The sequence below is a fragment of the Lontra canadensis genome, unplaced genomic scaffold, assembly GCF_010015895.1.
Source record: "Lontra canadensis isolate GAN:19392208 unplaced genomic scaffold, GSC_riverotter_1.0 scaffold161, whole genome shotgun sequence".
NCBI lineage: Eukaryota > Metazoa > Chordata > Mammalia > Carnivora > Mustelidae > Lontra > Lontra canadensis.
This window is the reverse complement of record NW_022631155.1, coordinates 2,184,007-2,211,092: the sequence shown is the minus strand read 5'-3', so window position 1 is coordinate 2,211,092 and position 27,086 is coordinate 2,184,007. Positions and strand designations below refer to the sequence as shown.

At 50.0% G+C, this 27,086-nt stretch overlaps 1 non-coding gene and 1 pseudogene across 1 annotated transcript; both read left to right on the top strand.

Annotated features, from left to right (window-relative positions):
• The window catches only part of LOC116859744, a 156,507-nt pseudogene that overhangs the window by 122,516 nt on the left and 6,905 nt on the right, over positions 1–27,086 (top strand).
• On the top strand, positions 15,002–15,074 carry TRNAK-CUU. The gene has a single exon. It is a non-coding gene; the product is annotated as a tRNA-Lys (tRNA).

Here is a 27,086-nt window from a genome sequence, read left to right as displayed (position 1 = left end):
TTCCTAGGGACCTGCACCTGCATGCCAGCCAAGGACACCCCTGTTGGAATTGCAGAGGAACTCTGCCAGTGTGGTTGCTCTTGGTACTATAGCAGCTGGAGTCTGGTCCAACCCAGCACTGCCCTTCTCCTGGCCATCACCAGCCACGGTGGCTTCCTGGGCAGCTGTGGGTACCTGAGCCAGGAGAACCCCCTGAGTTCCTTACTCTGGTCTTCTCCTTTTCCAGCTGATGTACCTGAGGCCTGCGGGGAGCAAGGCCTCCCAATGCCACGATGACATGTAGGATGAAGTCACTACCCTCAAAGCTTTGTCCTGCTTTGTGCATGGGGACCCTGAAGGCTTCCCTTTGCAGATATAAATGAGCTGGGCTGGGCCCGGACCCAGCCCTGAGTGCAGCAGGCTTATCCAGGCAATGAAAGACCAGGGGCTGGGCAACAAGTCCCTGCTCTGTCCCTCACTTGCCAGGGGACCTTGAGGCAGGGAAGCCCCCTCCTGTGAGGCTACTCCAGTTCTGAAAGGAGAAGGTGGCAGTTGGTCTTGTCAGTGGCCTCTGTGCTCTGCTAGCCAGACTTCTAAGAAGTCAATGACTTTTGATCTATTGGTGGGAATGGATGTAGTGAGGTAAATGGTGGCCCAAAAAGAACATGTCCAAACCCTAATCTCCAGATCCTATGAATGTACCTTGGTTTGGAAAAAGGGTCTTTGGAGGTTATCAAGTTAAGGATCTCAAGATGAAATCATCATGGATGGTCCCAATAGAGCCCAAATCCACTGACAAGTGTCCTTTTAAGAGACAGAAGAAGAGGAGGACATAGAGCCAAACAGAAGGCCATGTGAAGTAGGAGGCCGAGATTGGGGTGATGCACCCACCACCAGATACTGAAAGACACATGACCCTCCTCTAGAGTCTTTGGAGAGAGTGCAGCTGTGCTGACACCTGGATTTTGGACTTCTGGCCTGCAGAACTATGACATAATACATTTCTGTTCTTCTAAGTCACACAGTTTATCGAAATGTTGCACCAGCCCCGAGAAACTCATACAATGGACCATGCTGCTCCTGAGACTCCGAGCCTGTGGACCATCCAAGGGTCCAGCCCCTACCAGGTGGTACACCAAGGCACTCCTCCAGTACCTTCTTTGGGTGGAGCCCCTTTGCCTTTCACTCAAGGCTGAGGCAGCATGACTGGCTCCATCCCCTGTGAGTCCCACTCACTGCCCATGAGTTCCCAGCTTCATATTTAACCACTTTGGAAGGTGAGGTCGGCATAGGAAGCCTGTCAATCAACAGTGATTAGATTAAAAAAACAAGCCTGCCCAGCACCAGGACAGGCACAGAAAGGCACATCAGGTGTGGACATCTCAGAGGATCCTTCTGCCTGAGTTGCTCCATCCCCTTCTGCTTGACAGAGGCCTTGGGTAATTCATGTCTGAGGGCACGAAATTTGCCAGGGTTATGAGCAGCAACTTAACCTTTGTGTCCACTCTCTCTGGCTGATATGGGCTGAATATTTGTGTCCTTCCACATTTATGTTGAAGCTCTACTTCCCAGTGTGATGGTATTTGGAGGTCATGAAGGTAGGTTCCCAGGATGGAAGACACCATAGCTTCTTCTCTCTCTCTCTCCCCATGAGCATGCACCAAGGAAAGGCCATGTGAGCACCCAGCAAGAAGGTAGCTATTACAAGCCAGGCAGTGGGCCCTCACTGGGAACCAGATCTCTTGGCCCCTTGATCTTGCACTTTCAGTCCCCAAAAATAAATGTCTGTTGTTTAAGCCACTGTGGCAGCCTGAGCAGACAAAGATGCTGGCCTGGTGGTTGCTGCAAGGCGGCTCACCAGGTCTGCAAAGGAGGCATCACAATCACGACGTAGCCATACAGTGTCCCCGGGAGTGGAAAGCAACCTGGCTTGGAACCAGTCCCAGCTGGGGATGCTTGGCTTCAAATTCTCTGCCAGGCCTGGGCTGGTGAGGTGGGGTGGCTGACGAGCTTTTGACAGACAAGGTTTTCTGTGGTCTTGAAGTGGCCCTTCTCTCTGGGCTCAGCTTCCTCCTCCTCAAAGGGGATGATACCCTTTCTCCAGGACGGTTGTGAGGGTCAGAGTTCAATCATGCATACTGGGTAAGCACTCAACAGGCCAGAACACTTTGGGCAGAGTAGTACCCTTGACCTGGAGTGGGAGGTGCTGAGAAGGAAGAGGTAGAAGGAGGATGAGCCCCTCCTGGGCCTTTGGGAGCAAAGTGACTCTAAAGAAATTCCAACAGACCAGGGAAGTTTGATTTGGGTGCAGGGTCCCTGATCCCAGGCCACATCCCAAGAAGGTAGCTGCGGCAGTGGCAGTTCCCAGTAAGACAAAGGATAGGTCAAGTGTCAAAATGGCTCACTGATGATAGCTGGCAGTGGCCAGTGCTCCCACCTCTTACCAACTCCGGACTTCTACTTCACTTTACCCTTGTTCTGGCCCAAGTTGTTGCAGTGGGAGAGAGATGTTGTCCAGGGACACTTGCCTGCCCCTATTGGTGTCCACTTTGCCTGAGACCAGCTGCCCAGTGTGTAGCAGAAAGTATCCAGAAGGTGGGACCAGGCCCTGCCTATGAGAGTCACATATATAGCCATAGTGTCCATAGGCTACTGATGTCCTGAGTGTCTCCTGCAGAGGAGAAACAAGCCACAGATAGCAGGTGGCAAGCCAGAGCCACCAAAAAGCCAGGGCTCCTGGGCTGCCTTTTTATCCCCTTGGGTTTGAAAACAACACCTCTGATGCCCGTTGGTTCCATCTTGGAGCCTACCCGTAAAAACCACTGGCATCTGGTGGTGTAGCCCGCTGGTCAGGGAGAGCAAAGCCACAGATTTCCTGGACCTTCGGAGTGGGCTCTTAAGCACCTAATCTCCTACTCTTTTGAAATTTTGATTACATGATTCACAGCTCTTCAACTGGCCTTCATTCTGCAGCCTTCGGAGGCTCCTGCAGGGGCAGAGAGGGCAGTGGGGCACATGGAGGGAGGCTATTCTTGTGCTAGAGGAATAATACCCAGCACAGTATCACTTTGAGTGAGTCCCAGGTAAGAATTGTGTTTTAACTAAGTTTACCTGTTCCTGTTTTGTTGTCCAGACACATCCTGGGAAGTGCCTTCATCTACTCGGAGGTGGAGGGGGAAGGAGGCCCACCATCCATCTGAACTCTCAGGTCAGCTGGCCTTGCCTTTTGGGATACTCCAAACTTACATGTGCCAGTCCCCAGGAGAGCCAACAGGCTACCTAGCAAAGGAACAGTGTCAATCTTCCAAGCCACACCAGTCCTGAGGGCAGGAAGGCCTCTCAGGGAGCTGCTGGGTGGACCTTCAGTTGGGCCTATCAGTGGAGTGGGGCTGCCTTCACCCAGGGCTACCTTTCTCAGACAACTCAGCGCAGAGTGTGGCCTGAGTGTGAGAACTCAGAGCGGGGCTCCAGCTGCCACTTCTTCTAGAAGACAAGGCCACATTTTTCTGCCTAGTATGTGATTGCTCTTGTCTCTTGTCCTCTAAAAATCATCTGTCACACGGTGAGACCCTGGGGTTCAGAGGGAACTCTGAAAGGAGCTGTTGTCTGTAGCTTTTAGACTTTTCTGAGTCACGAACCCTAATGAGATTCCCTCCACCAGCCCAGAGGCACACTGAGCTCGGCAGGACACCAAGGAAATGGATTCCACCCGAAAGCGTGGGAAGTACAGTCTACACACGTTGGAGCAGCCCAGAGCATGAAGACTCTGGGGGTCCAGGTCCAAGGTTCAGGCAGGACTGAGGGGCGGGGGAAGCTCTCTGCTGCTCCCTCCCCTCCAGGGAAGCCGGAGAGGCCCTACTTGGACAGCTTGTGAAGTTGATCTACTATATAAGATTCCCTTTGGCACAGACTGGTCTGCTACTGTAAAACATTTACAAACAATTCCTGCTGTTTGGCACTGCTGCTGCGAATAGGGGCACTTTGGCCCGGATGGTGGGGCAGGGAGGATCTTACCCAAGGTCACCCAGCTGCTTGGTGAGCTGGAGCCGAAGCCAGCCCTCCCTCTCACTGGCCAGTGGCATCTGTACCAGCCATGTGGGAAACAGGCTGGAGTTCATGTGGGGTGGGGAGGGCCCTGGTGCAGACTGGGTTCCCCGAGAGTGTTCACATTCCCCACACGTGCTGATGCCTGGCACACGCCAGCCCAGCCAACACACTTCACTCATGTGTCCGCTGTGTGAGTCAGGGGAGAGAGAAAGACGCAGAGACAGAGAGACCGAGAGACAGAGGGAGATTTATTTTAAGGACTTGGCTTGCGTGATGACAGGGGATGGCAAGTCTGGAATCAGCAGGGCAGGCCCGCACTCTTGAGTTGAAGGCTGGCATCTCAAGCAGGGTTTCTATGCTGCAGTCTGGGCCCAGAATCTTTTCTTTGGGGAACCCCGGTCTTTGCTCTCAGGACCACCAACGATTGGATGAGGTCCACTCACATAGACAAGGTCATCTGCTTTACTCAAAGTCTACTGATGTAAATGTTACCTCTGAGAAATGCCTTCATGGCAACATCTAGACTGGTCTTTGACCCAACAGCTGGGCACCACGGCCTAGCCAGGCTGACACAAAACATTAACCATCATATCCACAGCCCCTCTGCACCAGCCCAGGGAAGCAGATGTTGGCTTTGGGCCCAGCAGATTTTAAGCCAGACCTGGGAGAGGAGGTGAGGGCACCACAGCAGGGAAGGGTAGGGAGCAAAAGGTCAGCAGGTGGAGGGCACAGCCGGGGGAGCTATAAGGCTCAGCAAGAAGGTAGCCCCTACAGGAACAGGAGGAAGAGCAGGTGCCCCTGTGTCCAGGAGACAGAGCCTATTGGAAGTGACTCCTACAGAAGTTCTTAGTGGCATGCCATGGGGGAAGAGCCCCAAGGCTGGATTTGGGAGCTCGAACCGAGATTCTTCCCAGGGTCAAGGCAACAGTGGAGGATCCTGACAGGAGATGATTTGGTTCACACGTAGTTAGGAAGCATTCACAGAGTGGGGGCACTGTTCAGGGGGCCTGCAGGCAAGGGCTTGGTACTGCTGAGCATGAGTCATAAATCAGAGACCAAGAAGGGCAGAATGTGCTGCTGAGTGGTGGTCTGCCTATGAGGGGAGGGGAGGTAGCCTTGACCCAAGTCCCACAGCTGTTCCCCCATATCTCCACCTGCCGCAGCTGCCCTTGGGCTAACATTCTGACCTCAATGAGGTGAGCTAGATGGGGGCAATGTGTCTGTTGGAGGCCAGACCTGGAAGTCCAGGGTTTGGCCCAATTCTGCCTCCCTCCCTGGGGATACCTGTCTTTGCATTCCCCTGCTCCCCCCAGCCCAGATTGGCCACACCCTTGGGTTTGAACCCATACTTTGACCTTCCATCAAAAGGAGGGAACAGTGTCTAGCAGCTTCAAGGCTCCTGAGAGCAGGCCAAGGCCAGGCAGGGGCAAGTTACTCCTCAGAGGGAATCCAGATTTGTGCAAATGACCCCCAACCCACTATCAGCCTGTCACTCCCCCAGGGGCCCCTTTGTCTGTCCCTCCCCTGTCTTCTGTCCCAAATGATGAAGCTCTTTTTGGTGTCCTCTGGTCTTCTAGCTACCCCTCTGGCATCAGCTGACAATGGCTCTGTGAAAGCTGCTTCTCTTCCTCTCACTGTTCTGGCAGCCCTGCCTTGTGTGTTCTCTTCAGCTCTTCCTCGAGGTTCATCTTGGTGGAGTTCTTTGCCCCGAGGGCATGGCTGAAGCTCAACACTTCAGCTTTTGCCATTGAGTTAGTAGGTCTAGTGGGGTTTCTCCTCTGCCATGAAGAACAGGAGAGTGCCCAGGCTTTCTGTACAGCCTCATGTTTAAGGTCATTGAAATCCTAAGGCAGGTACTAATTGGACTCTCATTTCATGGAGGAGCACTTGAGACTTAGAGAGGGTGGATGGCTTGCCCAAGGAAGTGCAAGGAGTAGAGACAGTCTGGGAATCCAGAACCCTGCCATTCTTAAATGCCTTGGGGTTGTGCTAGTTCCTCCTCTGGTCACACAGTCTAGCAAAAGCCTCTTCCCTGCTCTAAACAGAAAGCCCACAGGTCAGGAACAGGATTGCTGGAAACCCCAGCTCAGACCTGAAGTCATTAAGACCATCCCATATGGAGAGGGGATGTCCTTTGGGGGCATACTCGTCAATGAGGGGCAACCTAAGGGGGAGAAACTCAAGGTCAGGGCAGGGAGAGCTTCTATCCCTTTCTATCCTCCCCGGGGCTATAGTCTCGAGCTCCCTAAGCTGTTGTTTTAAAACAGATGCTTATTTTTTAGTTTTAATTTTTATTATTGAAGTATAGCTAACCTATGCATTATTTCAGTTTCAGGTGTACAACATTGTGATTTCACAAGTCTATACTTCACTCAGTGCTCACCACGATAAATGTAGTCATCCTCTGTCACCATACAGGGTTATCACAGTATCATTGACTACATTCCCCGTACTGTGCTTTTCATCTCCCTGACTTATTTATCTTATAACTAGAAATTTGTACCTCTTCATCTTCTTCGCCTATTTTGCCCATCCCCCTCCCCCGCCCCTCTGGTGACCACCAGTTTGTTCTCTTTATTTATGAGTCTGCTTCTGGGTTTTGTTGTTGTTGTTGTTGTTTATTTGCTGATTTGCTTTGTCCACTGTAAGTGAAATCACAAGAAATTAATCTTTCTCTGCCTGCCATATTTCACTTAGCATTACACTCTCAAGATCCATACATGTTGTTGCCAATAGCAAGATCTCATTCTTCTTTATGGCTGAGTAATGTTCCATTACATGTAAAAGCCTCATCTTCCTTATCTACTCATCTATGGATGGACACTTAGGTTGCTGCCCATTGTCTTGGCCATTGTAAATAAGTATATATCATTTCAAATTGGTGTTTTTGGTTTCTTTGTGTAAATGCCCAGTAGTGGAATTACTGGATCATATGGTATTTTTATTTTTAATTTTTTGAGGAACATCCATAGTGTTTTCCAGAGTGGCTACAGCAATTTACATTCCTGCCAACAATATGTGAGGGTTCCTTTTTCTCTACATCCTTGCCAACCTTTGTTATTTCTTGCCTTTTTGGTACTAGTCCTTCTTGACTAATGTGAAGTGATATCATGTGATTTTAATTGGCATTTCCCTGATGATGAGTGATGTTGAGCATCTTTTCATGTGTCCATTGGCCATTATGTCTTCTTTGGAAAAGTGTCTATTTGGTGCTCATTTTTAATCAGATTATTTGGGGTATTTTTGGTGTTGAGTTGTATAAATTCTTTTATATATTTTGAATATTAGCCTCTTATTGGATATGTTACTTGTGAATATTTTCTGCCTTTTCATTTCGTTGATAATTTCCTTCACTGTGAAAAAGCTTTTTATTTTGATATAGTCCCAATAGTTTATTTTTGCTTTTGTTTCCTTTGCCTTAGGAGACATATCCAGAAAAATGTTGTTAAGGCCAATGTCTAAGAAATTACCACTTGTGTTTTCTTTTAGGATTTTTATGGTTTCAGGTCTCACATTTAGGTCTTTAATCCATTTTGAGTTTATTTTTGTGTATGGTGTTAGAAAATGGGCCAATTTCATTCTTTTGCAGGTAGCTCTCCAGTTTCCCCAGCACCATTTATTGAAGAGACTTTTACCAGTAGCCCATGATCCTGGGCCTGTTGTGGTCCCCAGGGGCAATAGGATCTGTATCAGGCTTCAGATCTGCCCTACCACTATTCCCCCACCCAACCCCTGTCACCCGGCTTGCCTGATACTCCAGGTCCTCCAGGATATGGCCATTACCACTTCTCTCACTTCATAATTTGGAAACTTCCTTTTCCCCCCATGGTGCTTCTCCTGCACCTCCTGCCCTTGTCTTCCTTGACACACGACCGTAAGCCACCACAGCCTCCCCAGTATACTTCCAGTGTATTGTTCAAAGCCCAGCAGTGCCTGCCCCTGCCTCTGGCTTCCCCAAGGTGCCCATTGGGAAGGGTTTTGCCATTCCCCCTTGCCTCCTCAACACCCTCAGTCGGCACCTTAGTCACAGAGTGTGTGTGGTTTAGAGGGGAAGCGCTGCAGGTGGCAGAATCAGTCCACCTAGAAGACTAGAATCAACTGTAGGTCAGCAATCAACTAGCCTAGGTCTTGGCCCAGAGTTGGTGTTCAGGAAATAAAAAGGGAGCTGGCCTTCCTTCACGGAAGTTCTTGGAACTCACCCAGCAAAGACTGTGACAGAAAGACATTCTAGAATCCTAGAACCAAAGTCTGGGGCAGTGGAGAGGGCCCTCAAGCAGCTCGTGCAGAGTGTCCAAGCCAGGCTGAGCATCAGGGACACCGGGGCTGCTGTTTAAAATGCAGAAGTTCTGCTGACCACAGACACATGCCTCAAGGGCATGAGTCAGAACAGACCACAGCTGATGAAGGGCAGCTCCAAAGATGTCAGTGGGAGAGGTTTGGGGATGCCTGGTCTGTGCTGCCGCCCTAGGACTGGGAGCTCAGGGCAGGAACAGCCCCAGATGGAACTGGCAGGAAAACTGTACATCCTTCAGTCCTTCGGTCCAGCCTTCTGTCTACTGCTTTGGACCCAAACGTAGTGTTTGTCCAGCACTCAGCTAGATGCTGGAGCCATAGCAGTGAACATGCCATCAAAAAACACCAAGGAGCAGGGGGCCTGCCACTCAGATGAGGTGTGGGAGGGGCAGTGCAGACAGGGGTCAGCCTAGTCTCGTGGGCAGGACAGACAGACGGAGAACAAGGAGGTAACCCACAGGGATGGGGAACCGAGGGAAGAGAGCAGTGGCCAGCAGAGAGGACTGTGTGTGTACAGGCTCTGAGGCATGCGAGGAAGAGGGAGGCCTATGTGGCTGGATCCCAGAGTGCAAATGGACGAGCAGAGGGGCAGGCACTGGGGCATGGGAGGCTGCCAGAGGGGCGGAGGCAGGGCCAACAAACACATGAAAAGGTGCTCAACACCACTAGCCATTGAAGAAATGCAAATCAAAAAGTGCAATAAGATACCACCTCGTGCCACTAAGATTTAAAAAAAAAAAAAAACAGAAAAGAACAAGTGTTGGGGAGGCTGTGGAGAAACTGGAGCCCCTGTGCACTGCTGGTGGGACTGGAAAATGGGGCAGCTTCTGCAGAAAACACTTCGGTGGTTCTTCAAAAAGTTAGACATATAGTTTCCATGTGTCCCAGCATTTCCGCTCCTGTGGTACCTACCCAGGAGAACTGGCGCGCAGACAATGAAGGCTCATGGCGGCATTATTCATAATCCCCAAATGTGGAAACCATCCAAATGTTCACCGACTGGCGGGCAGATAAGCTGCAGTCCATCCATAACGGTATTCTACTCAACCCTGAAAGATAATGAAGTGTGGATCCACGCCACAGTGTGGATGAACTGTGAAAAGCTCGTGCTAGGGTGCAGAGGCCAGTCCCGAAAGGCTACGGTCGTGCGCCATGTCCGGAAGAGGCCGATCCCTACAGACGGAAAACAGGTTAGTCGTTGCCAGTGGCTGGCGGGGAGGGGAAGAATGGAGTGACTGGCTGATGGTACGTGGGTTTTGGACGGGGGTGATGAAAATGTTCTGAAATTAGTGGGTTAATTAATTAGAGTCAGGCCTCCGCTCAGCGGGCAGTCTGTTGTTTCTTCCTCTGCTTCTCCCACTGCTTCTCCCCCTGCGCGTGAGCTCTCCCTCTCTCTCTCTCAGATAAATAAAAGCAATAATTTTTCAACTGTTACTGACAGATTTCATCACACACACCCTTATTAAGTACAATTTTTTTAAAGTGGGGGCGGGACAACAGGAGGGCCGGTCGTGGGGCCAGTGCAGGGAAGGGAAGGGCCAACTGGAGACCTGGCAGCTTCCTGCCGGTTCGGGCACGTGGCGAAGACTCTCCTCGGAGCCTGCTTCCTCCTTTGCGCGCCCCGCCCGAGCAAGGCTTCCCCTCGCGGCCAGGTTTCCATAGGAGTACGTGGGGAGCTCTGGCACACAGGAGCTGTGCAGCCGTGCTGGGCAAGGAAAAGGCAGCTCCAGGGGACACTGTAACCCGTTCATGGCCATTCAGTAAATGACCAAGTCAGAACTGTCTGGAGTCACACTGCCCGGCTCCTTATCTGGACTCGGCCCCTGGGAGCGCCTTGTCCTTGTACAAAGCGTGCAGCTGATAACAGCAGTCTTTCCTTGCTTCCAGGCCCTCCGAACCTCTGAGCCTACCAGACAGAGCGACCAGCTCTGGGGCCTCTTCACCCCGAAGCCAGGAAGCAGTTTTCTCTCAGGGAACCAAGCGCTGCTCTGGCTCACTCCCTTTGTAGAGACTTCCCAGACTCCCAGATGGATCATCCTCATTCAGTTCAAGAGCAGGAAACATATAACATGTGTTCTTACTTAATGGCCTTTGTTGTTGGCCTGGGAAGTCGCGGAGAGGAAAATCAGAGGCAAGTGCAGGCTCTTTTCCTGAAAGCATTCATGAAAATGTTAACTTTTGAATTGGGTTCTCTGCTATGGTTCCAAGTTCATGAAGCTGTCATGGAAGGTGGTTCCAGAAGGGCAAATCATAAGAAGACGGGGAAGCCCTGAGGGTGTCTTCCCCAGTCCCTTTCCCCCACTTGTCCCTTCTGCTTTATGCCCTTTGCTCCTTCTGGCCCCCTAACCCCCACCAGCCTGGCACCCCAAACTTCTGGTCTCAAAGATGGGGTTCATGTGAAGATGAAAGTATGACACTGAGCCCCATGTGCAGCTTATAATACTTCTTGATAGGGTCCGTGACAATTATGACTTCAAATCATAAAAAAAAAGTACTACTGATTTTTCTCAGGGACCTTGCTTTTTCCAACAGAATTGGTCATCTAAATTGTGAGATTGTATCTTTCCCCACAGGACTCAATAGACTTCTTAATGACAAAGACAAAAAGCAGCTGTCCACCTTGTTCTCTGAGCCGACTCCGCTCTTCCGGGGAAGAAGGTTGCTCCTCCATGGCCTGGACGTTCTCCAAGTGCCTCCTAGGTCTGGCAGGGGTCTCGGGCAGACATCTCCATTAGGCACACGACATACTAGGGCCATGATACTTTTAGCAGCTCCTGAAAATATTTCACTTTCTTTTTAAATCAGAAGGGAGACAATGAACTTTTAGACAGAAGAAAATGTTTTAATAGGTACTATTATGTGGATTCAGAGACATTCATATGAATTGACATCCTCATCTTTATAGCAAGAGTCATAAACTAGAGTTGTTATGTATTTTTTTACTGAAGAAGGGGCCCACAAAAGGGGAAGTGTTGGGGCCACAGAAGTCAGTGCAACCCTGGGCACCCCAGCGGGGAGGCACTTTCCCTCTGGTCATCTCATTTCCGATTCTGATCACTACCAGCAACCTGCAGAGAGGCTGCACTTTGGAAAAAAGAGGTGAGCTCGTTGGTGTCACCCAGTCCTGAATACCCCTTGTTGCCATTTCAGGGTCCTTTTCTGCCATGGAGACATCAGGTGGATGAGCCCCTACTCCGGAGAGGAGAAGCCCTCAGTCCTCAGTCTACCCCCAAGCCTCATCTGCCACCTTCTCCAGCTACCACTGGGCTGCCGGGAAGAGAGCTGCCTGGTCAGACAGCACAGGTAAATGTTAACCACTAATTCTGGTCAGAACCATCATTGTTTAAACCCCCATTTGCTGTGAGGCTCTAGTTGGTCCAGGTCCTGGGGGTGCCCACAGAGTGCCAACCTGGATCAGTCAGGTTCTCCACAGAAGCAGAGCCAAGAGATGAGATAGACAGATGGACCTAGATAGATGGATGTGGGGGGGTGGATGGATGGATAGATGAATGGATGAATAGAGAGGTGGATAGATTTTAGGGAGCTGGTCCCCAAAATTATGGGGCCTGGCAAGTCCCAAATCTGTAGGGCAGGCCAGCAGGCTGGAAACTCAGTCAGGGGTTGCTGATGTCATTTGGAAGCAGGATTTCTTCTTTGGGAAACCTCGGAAGCCCTTTCACTGATTGTATGAAGCCTATCCACGTTATCAAGAATCAGCAGTTTTCTTGAATCAACTGATTGTAGATGTTGCCTACTACTACAAAACACCTTCGCAGCAACACTAAGATTAGTGTTTGATGGAATAACTGGGACCATGGTCTGGCCAGGGTCACACGTAAAGTGACGCTCATGTTGCCCAGGCTGCATTGATATTGGTCAGAACTTGCTGGCTTATTTAACTGCTTGAATCCTCTGTAACTGTCTGCCTGCCTCCCTGGTCAGGAAGACCCAAGTCAGGTTCTCAGCCAGAAGGACCTTGAACCACCCAGCCCAGTGTCTAGCCCTTTGTCTAGGTCAGAGTGATGCTCTGTCCCCAGGGCCCCTTGGTGCAGCTCATGCCCCTTGCTGCCATTCCCTGCCTTGTCCCAGCAGTTGTAAACAATGGCCAAAAGTGAGCACTGTCAGTGCCCTCTCTGGGTAGTCCTGCTCTCCTGGGCTCTGTAGTCCTAGATGCAATGGCAGAAAGGACCAGCCACAGGGTCCTATCTTCAGGGTCTTAGGCTTTTTCCTCTTGTGGGAGTGGAGGGCAGGGACTGAATGTCTTTGCCTTTCCAGCAGAGGAGAAAACGCAGCCCCCTCCAGGGGTCCACACTCAGAGGAAGCCACTTTAGAGGTAGGCTACCAACATAGGACTCCAAACCCCTCCCCCCTCCATGTCCTAGAGCTGGGGGCTAACTGAACACACTGAACACACTAGAAGCATCTAGAGTTTGTTGTTCAAACTACAACTCATGACCCACATGCAGTTGTCCTAAAATCACATTTGCAAGCCTCAATCAGCATATTTGGAAAAATGAAACAGAATAAAAAGAACATAATGGAAAATATTCAAGTGTATCATCTTAGTCCTTGTGGGCTATGATAATAACAACAAAAAACTATACACTGGGTGGCTTAAACAACATTTATGTCTCACAATTCTGTAAGCTGGGAAATCTAAGATCAAGGCAGCAACAGAGTTGCTGTCTGCTAAGGGTCATAGACGGCCATCTTCTCACTGTGTCCTCACATGGCAGAAAGACTGAGGTAGCTCTCTGGGTCTCTTATGATGGCACCAATCTCATTCATGAGGGCTCCACTCTGATGACCTCATCACCTCCCAAACACTCGGTTAGGATTTCAACATATGAATTCTGGCATATTCAGTCTCAGTAAGCATCCTGCCCCTGGCTCCTCAAATTCATGTCCTTCTCACATGCAAAATACATTCATCCCACCCAACAGCCCAAGAAGTTTTAACTGGTTCTGGCAAGAGCTCTAAATCCTAAGGCCAAAGGCTCATCTCTACCTCATCTAGATCACCAATGAGCAAGACCCAAGGTCTGGTTCATCCTGAGGCCAATTCCTCTCCAGCTATGAACCCACGAAAGCAAACAAGTTATAGTGGTGGGACAGGCATAGGATAGATAGTCCCCTTCCAAAAGGGAGATATAGGAAATAAGAAAGAGGTAAATGGATCCCAAGTAAGTCTCAAACCAACAGGGCAGACATTAAACGTTAGGGATCCAGAATAATCCTCTTTGGCTTGATGCTCTTTCAGGCCCACTGGGCTGGCAACAGTACCCTCCAGCTCCTTGGAATGGCCCATGGTGGCTCTCTGGTTAGGCCCTGCCCCCGAGCTGGCTCTCTGCTGGTATCCCAAGGTTATCATTGGCTGGACTCCCAAGCCCATGGCTCCACGTGGCCGCCCTGTCCTTTGAAACCTAGGTGGGGACAGCCATGGCCTGATGCAGGCACCCTGAGCCTTAGGGAAAAAGTCATGTTTGCAGTTGAATAGCATTGCCCTCCAGTCCTATAGGGTCTAAGAAGTCCAACATTCTTTCTTCATTTTGACCTCACTTTCTTTGTCTCCTTTAGTCCCAGGTGGCAGTGTTTCTGCTGGTGTCATCCCACCTCTGTGCCTAACCTTTGTTGATGACGGTCTGTAGTTTACATCCATGCTATTCTCCATATCAAAGGGTTGCTTGGCTATACTTTTAGGGTTCTCATTCTTCCCAATATGGGTGGGCTAAGAATTCTCCCAGTCTGAGTTATTTCCTTTTTGCTGAACAGTCCCATCTTTAAGTCACTTCTTGCTTCTCACATTCCACTATGAGCTGTCAGGAGGAACCAAGCCTCACCTTCAACACTTTGCTAGAAATCTCTTCAGCTAATATTCTATTTCATTCATTGCAAGTTCAGCCTTCCATAAAACACGAGAACATGAACACAGTTCAGCCAAGTTCATTGCCACTGTATAACAAGGATTACCTCCCCTCCAATTGCCAATAACATGTCCTCATTTCCATGTGAGATCTCATCAGTGACCTTTTCCATCCAGAAGACTGAGGCTTTGTCTCTAGCACCACTCTTTCCTTCCTGAGCTCTCGCTAAAGGCCCATGCACAGCAATGAAGGCTCCAGTCTCTACTGTTCCAGAGTTGCTTCCACATGTTTAGAGATTTGTTACAGCAATGTCCCCTTCTCAGTACCAATTTCTTGGTCTGTTTGGGCTGCTGTAACAGAATACCATAGACTGAGAGGCTTAAACAGCAAACATTTCCTCCTTGCAGTTCTGAAGGCTAGGAAGTCCAAGATCAAGGCACCAACAGACTTGATGTCTGGTGAGAGTGTACTTCCTGATTCACAGACAGCCAACTTTTCGCCGTGTCTTCTCATGAAGGAAGAGGCAGGGGAGCTCTCTGGGGTCTCTTTTATAAGGACGCCAGTCCCATTCATGAGGGCTCCACCCTCACAAACTCATCACCTCCCAAAGGCCTTATCTCTTGATACCATCACCTTGGAAGTTAGGTTTCAACATATGAGTTTTAGGGACACAAACCTTGGGAGTATAGTAGTATCTTAAGTAGCAGTCTAAGTATTGATTCATGAAACTTTTGTTACACTTTATACTGATTCATATGCGTACTTGTGCTGGGTGTTGCTGCAAAACGGATTTCTTAGTATAAAAATGTTTGACGGGTGCCTGGCTGGCTCAGTTGGTAGAGCATGTGACTCTTGATCTCAGGGTCATGAGTTCGAGCCTCACGTTGGGTGTAGAGTTTACTTAGAAAAAATTTTTTTTAAGATAAAAAGTGAAAAAATAAGGTAAAAATGTTTGAAGTCATCAATGTATCCAAACAAGCCATTGTGCAGATGGGGAAACTGAGACCTAAAATTAGGGATGGGACATGTTTAAGGTCTTATAATGAGGAAGAACAGAGAAGGGTTAGAATCAACAAGTGGTCACCTGATCTAAGCCCACATCCTCCAAGCTGTCCGCTGAGCTGTGGCAGTAGCCCCCTAGGACTCTAAGACTTGACATCACCAAGGAAGCTCAAGGTTCCCTAAACAATCCCAAGCACATCTTAGAGGAACAAAAGCTGTTTTTACTGTGGGTTGGATTTTTTAAAGTGTGTTCAAGTATGCAATACAGTATTGATAATCATTTTACAAAACATTGGGTCGTGCACCTTAAATATAAACAATTATTTGTTGTCAATAAGCTAAAGAAAAAAGTCTCCAGGCGTGCCTGGCTGGCTCAGTTCAGTGGAACATGCAACTCTTGATCTCAGGGTTGTGAGTTCAAGCCCCGTGTTGGGTATTGAGATTACTGTAAAAAAATAAAATAAAATTTTTAAAAAAACCTCACCCCCAAAAAACTGCATTCACCTTTGGATTGCAGTCACAAATGCAAAGTAACTTTACTACTTAGAGGATGCTGTGTTTTTGTATATTTCTGCCCACCTACCATCCACTCTCCTGGCTTCTAAACTCTCTTTCTTTCAGGGTTGTGGTGTGTATCCACACCATCCAGGGTTGACTTGAAGAATAACAGCCAAGGTATAGAATAACAGGGTTATCGTAGGATGGGACCCACTGCCTGGGGTGGGTGTTGGGGGCTGGTGGAGGGCTCTAAGCATCAGGCATTGAGCTTGCTGTCACCCAGGCTAACAGGAGGGAAAATGAGACATGGGCAAGAACTAGGGCAAACTGCTACCCCCATCTGTCTCTGGCCACCTCCAACCTGGGTACCATGAGTGACCTGCAAGGGAAGCTGGTGCCTCTCCCCAGGAGCTTCACACACACTTGACCCCACTAAAGGAAGAAAGCTGGCAGGAGCTAAGGCAGCTACAGGACTGGGACCCACCCCGTGTCAACAAGAGAAGCCACCAGATCGGGGCCACTGTGTGCAAACTACCACAGCACTGGCTTCTACTTAACTTACGTTTTCCAAAAGTCATTCAATTCTCCTGTGGTCTCCACTGACCAAAAGCTGTACCAGGAAGGGGTTTCGGGCACTGAAGCACTGGTTTCACTAGACTGACATGAAGCAAAGCCACTATCTTTAACCATTTAGTGCAAGAAACAGTAGGGGCTAGAAATCTGGAAAACTCTAACATCCCGAGACTGGCTGTGTGTTTGTTCCAGGGCCTGATGTGGTGGGGAGCAGGCAAAGGCAGCTTTGCACTCCTAACACTGCCTCCTCACAGACTTCATACCACCTTGTAATCTGTGGGTTCAGGGCCTCATTTGCTTATAGATACAGGGTCCTTAAGAATATTAATAAGCCAAAGGCCCAGTTCTTGCCCCTACTTGCACTTAGGCTCCTGAATGTTTATGTCCCTAAATCATGTTTAACCCTTACCTCCCAGTGGGATGATACTTAGAGGTGGGTCATTTGGGAGGTAATTAGGTTTAGATGAGGTTATGTGGGTGGAGCCCTATGATGAAATTAGTGCCCTTATAGGAAGAGGGAGGAAACAGAACACTCTCCCTCTCTCTCCACCATGTAAGGACACAGCAAGATAGTGGCTATCTGCAAACTAGGAACAAGACCCTCAATGGGAACCAAATCTGCCAATACCTTGATCTTGGATTTCCCAGCTCTAGAACTGTGAGAAATGTTTATTATTTAAGCCGCGCAGTCTGTGAAATCTTGTTACAGTAGCCCAAATTGACTAACATACCCCTTAAGTATTTCTGGGAATTCCCGAAGGAGCTCTTGTTAGTGTTCACAAACCATCTTCTTCCTCTTCAAAATTCATTCCCATTTATTGATATCTGCTGCCCAGGGAGCCCCTTATAGAAACCACCCTGCTACCTGGCCAAAAGCCATGCCAAGGGTCTCTTCCTGGTACTGCCCAAACCGCCCACACCTCTTCATGACACAGCAGACTGGGGTTCTAGCAGGAAAAGAGAGAATACCCTTAACTCTCTATCTTGGGCACATTTTATTCTCTTGGCTCTGAGAAGCAAGGTCCATTGGGCCCAGAGGCCATAGGTCCCTCAACAGAGCTGTAATTCCTGCTGCTCTGGATGAAGGGCTTCTCCTGGGATTCACAGTCCCAGCCACCTAACATTTCCACCCTTCTTCTACCTCCTGGTGACCCCACCAGTCCTCAGGCCTGTGAAATGCCTTCATGTTCTTCCCCTGCATGTCTGAGAGCTCTGTGGACTGTTTCTGAATCCTTAAACTAAGCCCCTTGGTAACTGACTTGGACTTTGTGAGTTAGCCTATCTGCTTATTCCCCTTTCCTGATCTCAGCCCCCAACAGGAAAAATGTCTCCCCATCACTCCCTCAAAAGGAAAGTGGTCCTGATTTCCTCCCAGCATCCTTCCCTCAGCTGGGATGGAGGTTCAGCCCAGGCTCCCAGGAGGGATGCGCCCCTTCCAACACTGTTCGTCCTTTTCCAGATGGGAACATAAAAGTTCCAGGTTTTTATGCCCCAACCATGGGCCTGGCTGTTCTTACAACCTTCTGACAACTTTCATTTAGAAAGGGAAAATCCTGCCAGAATAATGCACACTACTTGAGTGGCATCCACGAGTTGGCCATATGAGCATTCCATGTATCATGCTATGGAAGATAGAGGTTGTCATGACAAGAAGAGTGTCTTGCAGGTTGGCATGGGACTCTGGTAGCAGGACCTCACAGGAGATCATCAACAGGGGAGTGGGACAGTTCACAAAATGGTAGCCGTTCTTAGAACAGTGTCCCCTTGGAATTTAGAGAAATGATGGTACCTTTCTTTTCATAACGAACAATGGTTTGTTATGGAACAATGCTTATTTGTCCATCTCTTGTGCCCTCTGCATCCCATTCCACATTACTGTCAACTGTCATGCTCATCTCTTTTAAAATTTGACCTCAGTTCAGAAGAAAGCAAGGTCTGTTCCAGAACAGAACATCTGTAAGTGCACAGTTAAGGGTGTTCCTGGGGCCTGGCTCTGTCCAAAGGAATTCCTATAACTCTATCAAGGGTCACCCTCCCAGGCGTTTCAGGTGAAGGGAAACCTTAGGAAGGCCTTTTGGGGCTGGCCTCCCAACTCACTGCTTTCCCCTCATTGCTGTGGTCAGTTGTCATTAATGGGCCCCCTAGTGAAACCTTTGTTGGATGGCTCTAGTCATTCAGTGTTAGCACCATCTAGCATTTTCCTTGTGTTTCCAGCAGACAGTTGTCCAGTCTAAGGTGGGCATCTTGAAGTATAAATATAGACCCCCAGAATGACTTAGTGGTCAAGGGGTGCCCTGGTGTCAAAATGATGGTTCCACCAAGGACCTCCAGCCTCCCTGGTCTAGACAAGAAGTTCTCCTCAAAGTTGCTTCCCTCATGATGATGTTGCCCGTCCTTTGTCAAAACAAGTTAAAAATAAAAAGGTACAGGGGTGCCTGGCTGGCTCAGTTAGTAGAGCATGCAACTCTTGATCTTGGGGTCATGAATTCAAGCCCCACATAGAGCTTAAAATAAACAAAGAAAGTAAGAGAGGGAAAAAATTAAAAGGTAGAAAAAATTTTCCAATAGTAACATAAGCTAGAAAACAGCACCCTAAAAGGAAAGTAGATTGAGTGGCAAAAAGTAAACAGTGCTGACAACAAAGATGAAGCCCAGCAAAAAGAAAGCCCACAAGGGGCTCAAAGAGGTCAGTGACCACAGTTGTGAGCAGCAATGGCACTGTGGCCAGCCAGTGCCAAGCTACCTTCCCAGCGAGGTCTCCAGAGGTAGTGTCCAAGTCTTGGGAGCTACATACATCCCACCCTGAGCTTTGAATGGCAGCCTCTTAAAGCACAGGTGTGCTTTGGGTGACACAGTGGTCTGCAGTCAACAGATATCTCCTCCCAAGCAGATCAAGGGTAGCACTCCTTGAGAGCATCCTCCTAATTTCATCAACCACAACTCTCTGGAGTGTCTCTGCCCTGAGATGTGCCCTATGTTGGCCCCCCAGGTTTCCACCTAGCTCCACTGCCCATGGAACTCCCAGTCTAATGGGAATATTTTTTCCTCCCCATTTTACTGAGGTATAATTGACAGATAAAATTGTAATGTATTTCAAGTGTTCAAGGTGATGATTTGATACATGTAGACATTGTAAAAGTATTCCCACAACTGAGTTAGTTAACACATCCATCACCTCACATATTTACCTTTTTTTATGAGAACACTGCATTTCTCCTCCCCTGGCAAAGTTCAGTTATGCAATCCAGTGCAACCAACTATGGTCACCATGTTTGACATGAGATCTCCAGACCTTTCTCATCCTATAACTGAAAGTTTGTACCCTTTGACCAACCTCTCTTCATTTTCCCCCACCCCTCAGCCCCTGGCAACCACTTTTGTGCACTCTGTTTCTGTCGCCATGAGTTTGACTTTTCTCCCCTCATTTTAATGTAGTCCAGCTTGTCCCCCTTTCCCTTATGCTTCGTGTTTCTCATGCCATGTTTAAGACATCTTTCCCTACCCTTAGGTCATGAAGATATTCTCCTTTAAGATCTGAAAGCTTTATAGTTTAACCTGTTACATTTAAGTCCTCAGGCCACCGGGTCTTGATTTTTGTGTGTGATGTGAAGTAGGGGACCTATTTTATTTTTTATCCTTGTGGATACCCAATTGTCCCTGCATACTCGACTAAAAAGACGATTCTCTCCCCACTCCTGTGCACTGTCTCCTCTGTCATAAATCAGACTTTATCTGTGCATGGGGCTGTCTCCAGGCTCACTCTTCTATTCCACCAGTCTGTCTGTCCAGCTTTATACCAAAACAACAGAATACAGATGTCTCTAAATAGCTACTGACCCAGGCTGTGTTCACTAGGGATTAGAAGGCTAAAGGTTGGGTATAGCCACATTAGTAAGGATCTAGAAAATCAGTTGGAAAAGCCTGAAGTTGGTGTTGGGTGGGGCACAATGTTTCCTAGCATGTCAGGGAGCAAAAGAGAGAGATTCTTAGGAGGATGAATGGAGAGTCAAGTTGGGTCTCAGAATGGGAGCATGAGGCTAACAAAAGAACACAGGGGTTATTGGGGTGTTCAAGCTGAGATCACAGGGGCCTGGATGAAGGAGGTGGCAGGAGAAACAGGGAGGGATGCATCCAAGAGACACTGAGAAGAGAAAGTTAAGATGATGGCACTTTGTTACGAGTCAGTAGAAGAGTAAGGGGGCTGGAGACTGAAAGATAATGCTAAGCTTTCTGGCCCAGAAACTGAGAGATGATTCTAGTTTGATGAAACAGACCCACAAAGTAGTCAGGGGAGTGTGTTTTCTGCTGTTCAGTCCTAAAAGTTCAGTTGGTGCTCCCGAGAGCCCGAGTGCTCCTGACTGCACACAGAGCCCACATGCCAGGCTGTTGAGCATGACACATCACCCGTGGCTTTGGGCTTTGGGAGTTGAAGGGGGACTTTGAGTCATATTCAGGCCCCCTTGGGTAGTGTTGAGTGCATTCTCTTTGCAGTCCAAACCCGGCTGGATCATAAGGACATCCCCGAACACACCATTTGAAAAGTAAGCCAACTGTCTTCCCAATGGCAAAGGTCACCCAGATTAAAACAACAGCAACAACAAAAAATAGTGACCAAAACTAAAGGAAAAACTAACTTGAAAAACAACAACAACCCAATTAACCCTAGGCTAATTCACAGAACACTATGAAACATATCTAATATTGAGGGGTGCCTAGCTGGCTCAGTCCATAGAGCATGTGACTCTTGATCTTGGGGTTCTGAGTTCCAGCCCCACGTTCAGGATAGAGATTATCTACAGAGAGGGAGGTAAACTCTAAGAGACTCTTAACTCTAGGGAACGAGCTGAGGGTTGCTGGAGAGGGGCGGGATGGGGTAACTGGGGAATGGGTATTAAGGAGGTCACTTGATGGAATGAGCACTGGGTGTTACATGCAACTGATGAATCACTAAATTCTACTCCTGAAGCTAATAATACACTATATGTTAACTAAATTGAATTTAAGTAAAAAAATAAAAAATAAAAAATAATAAAAAATAAAATCTTTAAAGCAAAATAAATAAAAGGTATTGCAAATAGTTTATAAATGCTTAAAATGTTCTTTTTTTCTGTCGGCCTAGTCTGTTGAAATGCATGGCAACCTTCCTCTCCATCTCCTGCCCCTGCTGATCTGTGCCAAAGCATTTAGGTCTCATAGTATTATGGAAAGGCAAAAGCATATTTACAGAGACTGGATGTGTATAAAGAGCAGATAAACCAAGTCTCTTGAGAAAATAAAATCCCAGAGCAGATTATATATGTTGTAAGAAAACTAAAACAGTGTTCACAACTCAATTACACCACCAATCGGATTTTTAGAAAGAGACCATTCACATTTTAGGTCATAAAATCATTCCCTTAATCTCTTAGACAGCAAATAAAATTGAGATTTAAGATAAGATTTGCTTGGTTAATAATGATATGAAAATCTTTGGCAAATAATTAGAAGGGATTTGGCTATATAAGAACGAGCTAATTCCAACACATATTTAACAAAGAATGGGTTAAGGGAGGAGTTGGTGTTTACTTTTTCTTCTTCTATATGAAAATGTAAAGGCCTCTCATTCTGAATACTACTGGTGCTTGCCATGAAATCAAAGGTGCTATGGGAGCACATCCTGGGCATAAGGAAGGGGTTGGATCAGGAAGGCTAGGTGCCCAGAAACATCTTCCCCTGAAAGACAGCCAGAGTCCCCAGTCCACTGAAGCCAAACTGTGGCACGGGCCACAAAGTTGTTATCTTGAGTTTCTGTAGTCACTTCTCCTTTGTTCCCTGGCATGAGAGCCACAGCTGACTTCTCCTGGGCCTCAGAAATCCTACGCTCAAGCCACCCAGCTTTCAGGTGTAAGGGAGTTTGGGCAAAGCTAAAAACCACAAGCGTCCTGAGCCTGGAGACCCCTCCCTGTCGTTCACATTCATCCACTCACTTATCCAGGCACTCACTCCTCTATTAATTCCACCTCCAAAATTCTACATCATTAACTTCTTCCCTTTGTTGCCTCTCTTAGCCACTAGAACGTGAGCTCCATGAGAGCAGAGACTTGTTCAGTGCCGTACCTCTTGGGGCTAGAACAGCGCCTGCCACACGGTGAGCGCCCATTAAAATATCCGTTGAATAAGTGAGTAAATTGTGGGGGAAGGAGGGAGCAAGGTGATGGAGTTCTCTTTAGAAATGCTTCATAGAAAAGGGAATCCCAGAGATGGACCTTGAAAAAGGAAAAGGGTTTCGGTGGCTAGCCAGGATTGACTAGCACCTGGGTCTGGGACAAGCAAGAGAAATGGCCCAGGGGTGGGAAATTGCCTGGCATGTTCAGAGAATAGAGGTGCCCTGCACAGGAATGTAGGTGTCAAATAAGATTGGGACTGAACCAGCAGGAGCGGTCAAAACCAGGTAGAGGCGCTGCGTGGTCTCCTGCGCGTGTTGGGGTCTAGAGAAAGAAATTTGAAGTCCACTTACTCCAAAGGCCAAATGCCTAGTGGATCCAAGACTTGCAGCCTGGGAGATGGCAGGAGAACTCAGATTCCCTTTACCGAGGACCTACTGAGCACCTAGTGTGTCTGCAAGAAAAGTCGAACTCAGAGGGAAAAACTAGCAGCAGAAGGTGTAACAGGAAAGGCCCTGGCAGGGGAGGAGGAAGGGGTGGGACCCCAGCTGGGCCTCCCAGTCTGGCTGTCAGTCCTGTGATGGGGACAGGCCAGCTGATCCCAAGGGCCCCTGCAGGCTTGACATTCTGGGACTCTAATTAAAGAAGCAAAAACTTCATTCCAGAGAGCTGGGAAAATCCTTGGGTTCAATTTTACCTCCCAGGGCTGGCAGTTCAGCACGCTCAGAGGCAGTTAAAAGAAATGGAATGGAAATCCAGAGAGCCTGCATCAGCCTAATTGTCCCTCGGCAGACTTGTTTGCTTCGAGATGTCAGCAACTCTTGGAGGAATGCAGGGGAACAGCCTTTTCACAAGCAACTGTCTGTAGTTCGGTTTCTGATCTTTTCTTTCTACATTGTGAAGAGGATGGGTCCCTTAGGCCAAGAGGAACTCCAAGACCAGGATCCTTCCAAACTTAGCTTCCACGAAACCAGATAAGAAACGTAGAGCTGGGGTCCAGCGGACCACAGGGCCACTCTTGTCCTAAACGGGTCTCCGTTTTCATGGAAGTCAATCCCACGAGCCGCAGAGAGGGAAGTCCCTATTCCAAAAGGCTCAGCTGGGCTGTCCTCTCTGGGTCCAGCTTAGGGAAAAGGGCTCTGAACAGTGAAACAACGGGATGCTGGAAAATCCCCAGAACTCGTCATGAAAAACAAAATAAGTACACACCTCACATGAGCTCTAATTGCAAATTTCTGTGGTTCGACTGAATTTCACTATCTATAAAGGGTGAGTGTCCCACAGTCCAAGCAGGACGCCGACCCCGGGGAGGCCCCACAAAGCCATTCAATGTATGTAAGGTTGAGAGTAAAAGGCTTCCTATCAGTATGGGGGATATGATGTGAGTGAGTGGGGAGGGGAGGGAGGAGGCCAAGTCCCAAGAGGAGTTCAGCCTTCTCACCTGCTCCCAGTGGCACCATTGCTAGGTGGGAATCAGGGGTGTGGTCCGAGGGGAAAGGTGAAAGATCCATACCTGGATCCTAGATGGAGGAGCCTGTGGGTTATTCTAGGGCCGGGGCCTGGGGAGGAATTAGGAAGACAGGGCTGGGCTCCAGAGACTGAGGAACTCCTTTCAGGCATTTCCTTGGTGGGGGGGGGCAGGGTGCTGAAGTTCAGGTTTGGTCCTAGTCCCTTGGAGGGGGAAGACTGTTGGACATACCACTCTGGCACTAGGGTGAGAGGGAAGGCGTGTGAGCTCGCGCAGGGAGCCCCTCACCCACCCTCCACCTCCTCCTTGGTCACCTTGGTCCCCAGGTCCTCCATGGGTTTCTGGTTCAACAAGACCCCTCTGGAGCCCCGGAGCCCTGTGTCTAGGGCTTCGGGCCCCCGCGCTGTCCCAGGGGTGGGGTCCTGTGGGGCCCAGCTGCCTGCCCCGAGTGGGGCTTGGGGCCCCTCACCAGGCGGGCCTTTTCCTGCCCCTGTGTGTCCGTCCCAGGCTCGTCCCGTAGTGGTCTCAGTCTCTAGGGCCTCTCCTCTGCCCCATGGGACCTGCCCCCGCTGGCCCTCTGAGGAGGACGGGGAGAGGGCTCGGTGAGGAGGGAGGCCCCGGATGGCAGCCCTTGGCTGTCTCCTCTGTGCATTCCCACCACACTGGGGTCACGGGCCATCTCCGTGTTGGCGGGCAGGCTTCTGCCACCAGGGCCCTATGTGTGCATCCCCTGGGCCGGGACCTTCCTGTGGGCCAGCGACCCATGTGGCCTGCTGTCCTTTGCTGAGAGGCCCCACACCAAGGGGGGCTGGGGAAGCCACAGGCCCACAGGTGGCAGTGGCCTTCCGCTTGTGGAGAGCAGCCCGTGATTCAAGGGCCGTGGGAGACAGACAGACGTTCACGTGGGAGGCAAAGGGGACCCGGAGCTGAGGCCCTGTCCCTGCATTCCTCTGACAGCCTGGGAAGGAAGGGGGTGGAGAGGGGGGGAAGGAAGGGTGCAGGGAAAGAGGGAAGGAGGGAAAGCCACGGGTGCCCATTGGCAGAGCCCCATCAGCCGGCACCAGGGCCCACTCGGGACCGGGGTGGCTGCTTCTGAGACGTGTCCACTGTTCCCAGGGTCCGTGTGCTCGACAGATGTCCCCTTCGGCAGGTGACCGGGGTCAGCAGACCAGGCCAACCGAGTCCCTAATGAGAAAATCTCCCAGTAGCTCTGGCCTCGGGTCATTTGCTCCTGGTGGGCTTGGATGGGGCTTCTGGGTCCTCTGGAGTCCACAGGCTCCCAGACTCCGCAGAGAGCCCTGGCCAAGGACACAAGGTCCCCGGGCTGGCCCTGACTTGCTTGTCTCCCCGGCTGCAGCCCCTGCCCCCTGGGGGCCTGGTCTCCCCGCCTGTTCTGCGACGTGGTCCAGAGACCTGGCAGACCCGAAGGGCCCTGCCTGTCCCTCCCACAGGCTCTCTGGGCCTGGCCGGCTCAGGGATCCGGGCTCCAGGACCGTCAGGCTCCCCTGAGCCACCCTGGGTCCGCTCTGGCCACCTGATTGATGCACGGGGATGGGAGCCCGGGCAGCCTTGGGTCCTCGGTCTCCATCCCTCCGTCCTGTCACCACTCCAGGGACAGGGTGCTCCCTCCCACTGTAGGGCTGATTAAGAGTATCATCTGCAGCTCGTCCTCCCCCCACGCAGGGCAATGCCAGCCCAAGGCCCCTCTTGTCTACCCAGTGTGGGCTCCTGGGGCGCAGGCTTGGTCCCTGGGCAGTGTCCTTTGCTTGTTTGCTGCCTCTTGTTCATTTTATTTTTAGCCCACTTCACCAGGCTCTCTCTGGCCTCAGCAAAATGGGAGCGTGCCCAGAGAATACGCACGCAGAGGGTCCGCTGAGGGGCTGGGAGGCCAGCTGAGAAGCTGTTTGCTTCGCTTCTCCTATTTACTGGTACACTTGGAAACTGCTATTTATATTTTAACCCTCCAGGGACAGCCATGAATCTGTGGATAAAAAGAGTTGGTGTATTTCCAGCCTTGAAAGTAAGAAATAATCAGTAGTTACGGACCTCACCGAGACTGCCAGGGTGGAAGGCTGTGGGCAGGGCGGCCCTGAGTGGGAGGCCCTGGGAGTGGCTGCCGGGGGCGGGGGGCGGGATTCACCATGTCCCCACCCCCTCAGCTTATAGGGGCCAGTGCGTTGTGACAATCAGTATGAGTCAAGGGCAGAATAGGCCCGTGAAAAATGTCAGGGAAATCATGTAAAGGTTTCACACCTGGGAAAACAGAGACTCCAAACCTGCCCCTGCCACAGAAGGTGCCGGAGGTCCCTCGGACGTCAAGTGGCTAAGCTGGGCCAGAACCAGGGCGAGGGTTCCTCCCCTTGGTGCAAGAAGGGGTCATTCACAGGCCCAGAAGCCCCATCTCCCCTTGCCCCACCCTGCAAGTGTCCGTGGCCAGCCCCGCACCCCGCCTCTGAGCAGGTACAGAGGGCCCCGTGGGGTGGGTGTGAAAAGTGGAGCTAGATGAGGGAGGGCCGGTCCAGCTGCATCCACTCTGGTCCTACCACTGCCTCCCCAGAGGGGCTGACAGTGAGGCCACCGAGAGGTCAGGCTGGGTATGAGAAGCAGGGGTTGCCCCAGTGGATAGTGGAATCCTGTCTCTAGCGCCGCCGCAGCCCAGGCTTTGGGCCCTGATCACATGTCTGACCCCAGCTTTTTGAAGCCGACTGGGAAGACTCCCAATATTAAGACTTCTCCACCAAGAGCTGTTTGGGTCTCAGATGCCCCAGTGTTTGGTCTGCTATAATGGCGATGTTTGGGGATGCTTATCCGTAAGCATTTTAGCAATCTGCCGAGTGGCCTGCTTGTTGTTCTTCGGAGCACTGGCTGCCGTCTGTGCAGCTTACTAACGGGAGACAGTTTAAGGACGTGTGTAGACACAACTGAGTTCTTCCTAGAGCAAGACTGGCTTGCGGGCTTCTCAGAACTTAACAGGAGGAAAGCCACTGAAATCCCCGCCCCCTCCCCCTCCCACGAGGTCTCTTTGCCTCGCTAATGGCACCCAGCAGTGTGCACTCCCGGTGGGGAAGGGGGGTTTCTGTGGAGTCTGACAGCTCTAATGGTCCCTTTTGCCTCGCATTGTGCATTCTCGGCACCAGGCATCTGCTGGCTCGCTCTAGGCCTCCGATGGCGTTGCGGGGGGAGGAAGCCACCACCACCACCGCCGCCCCTGCCTGGGTT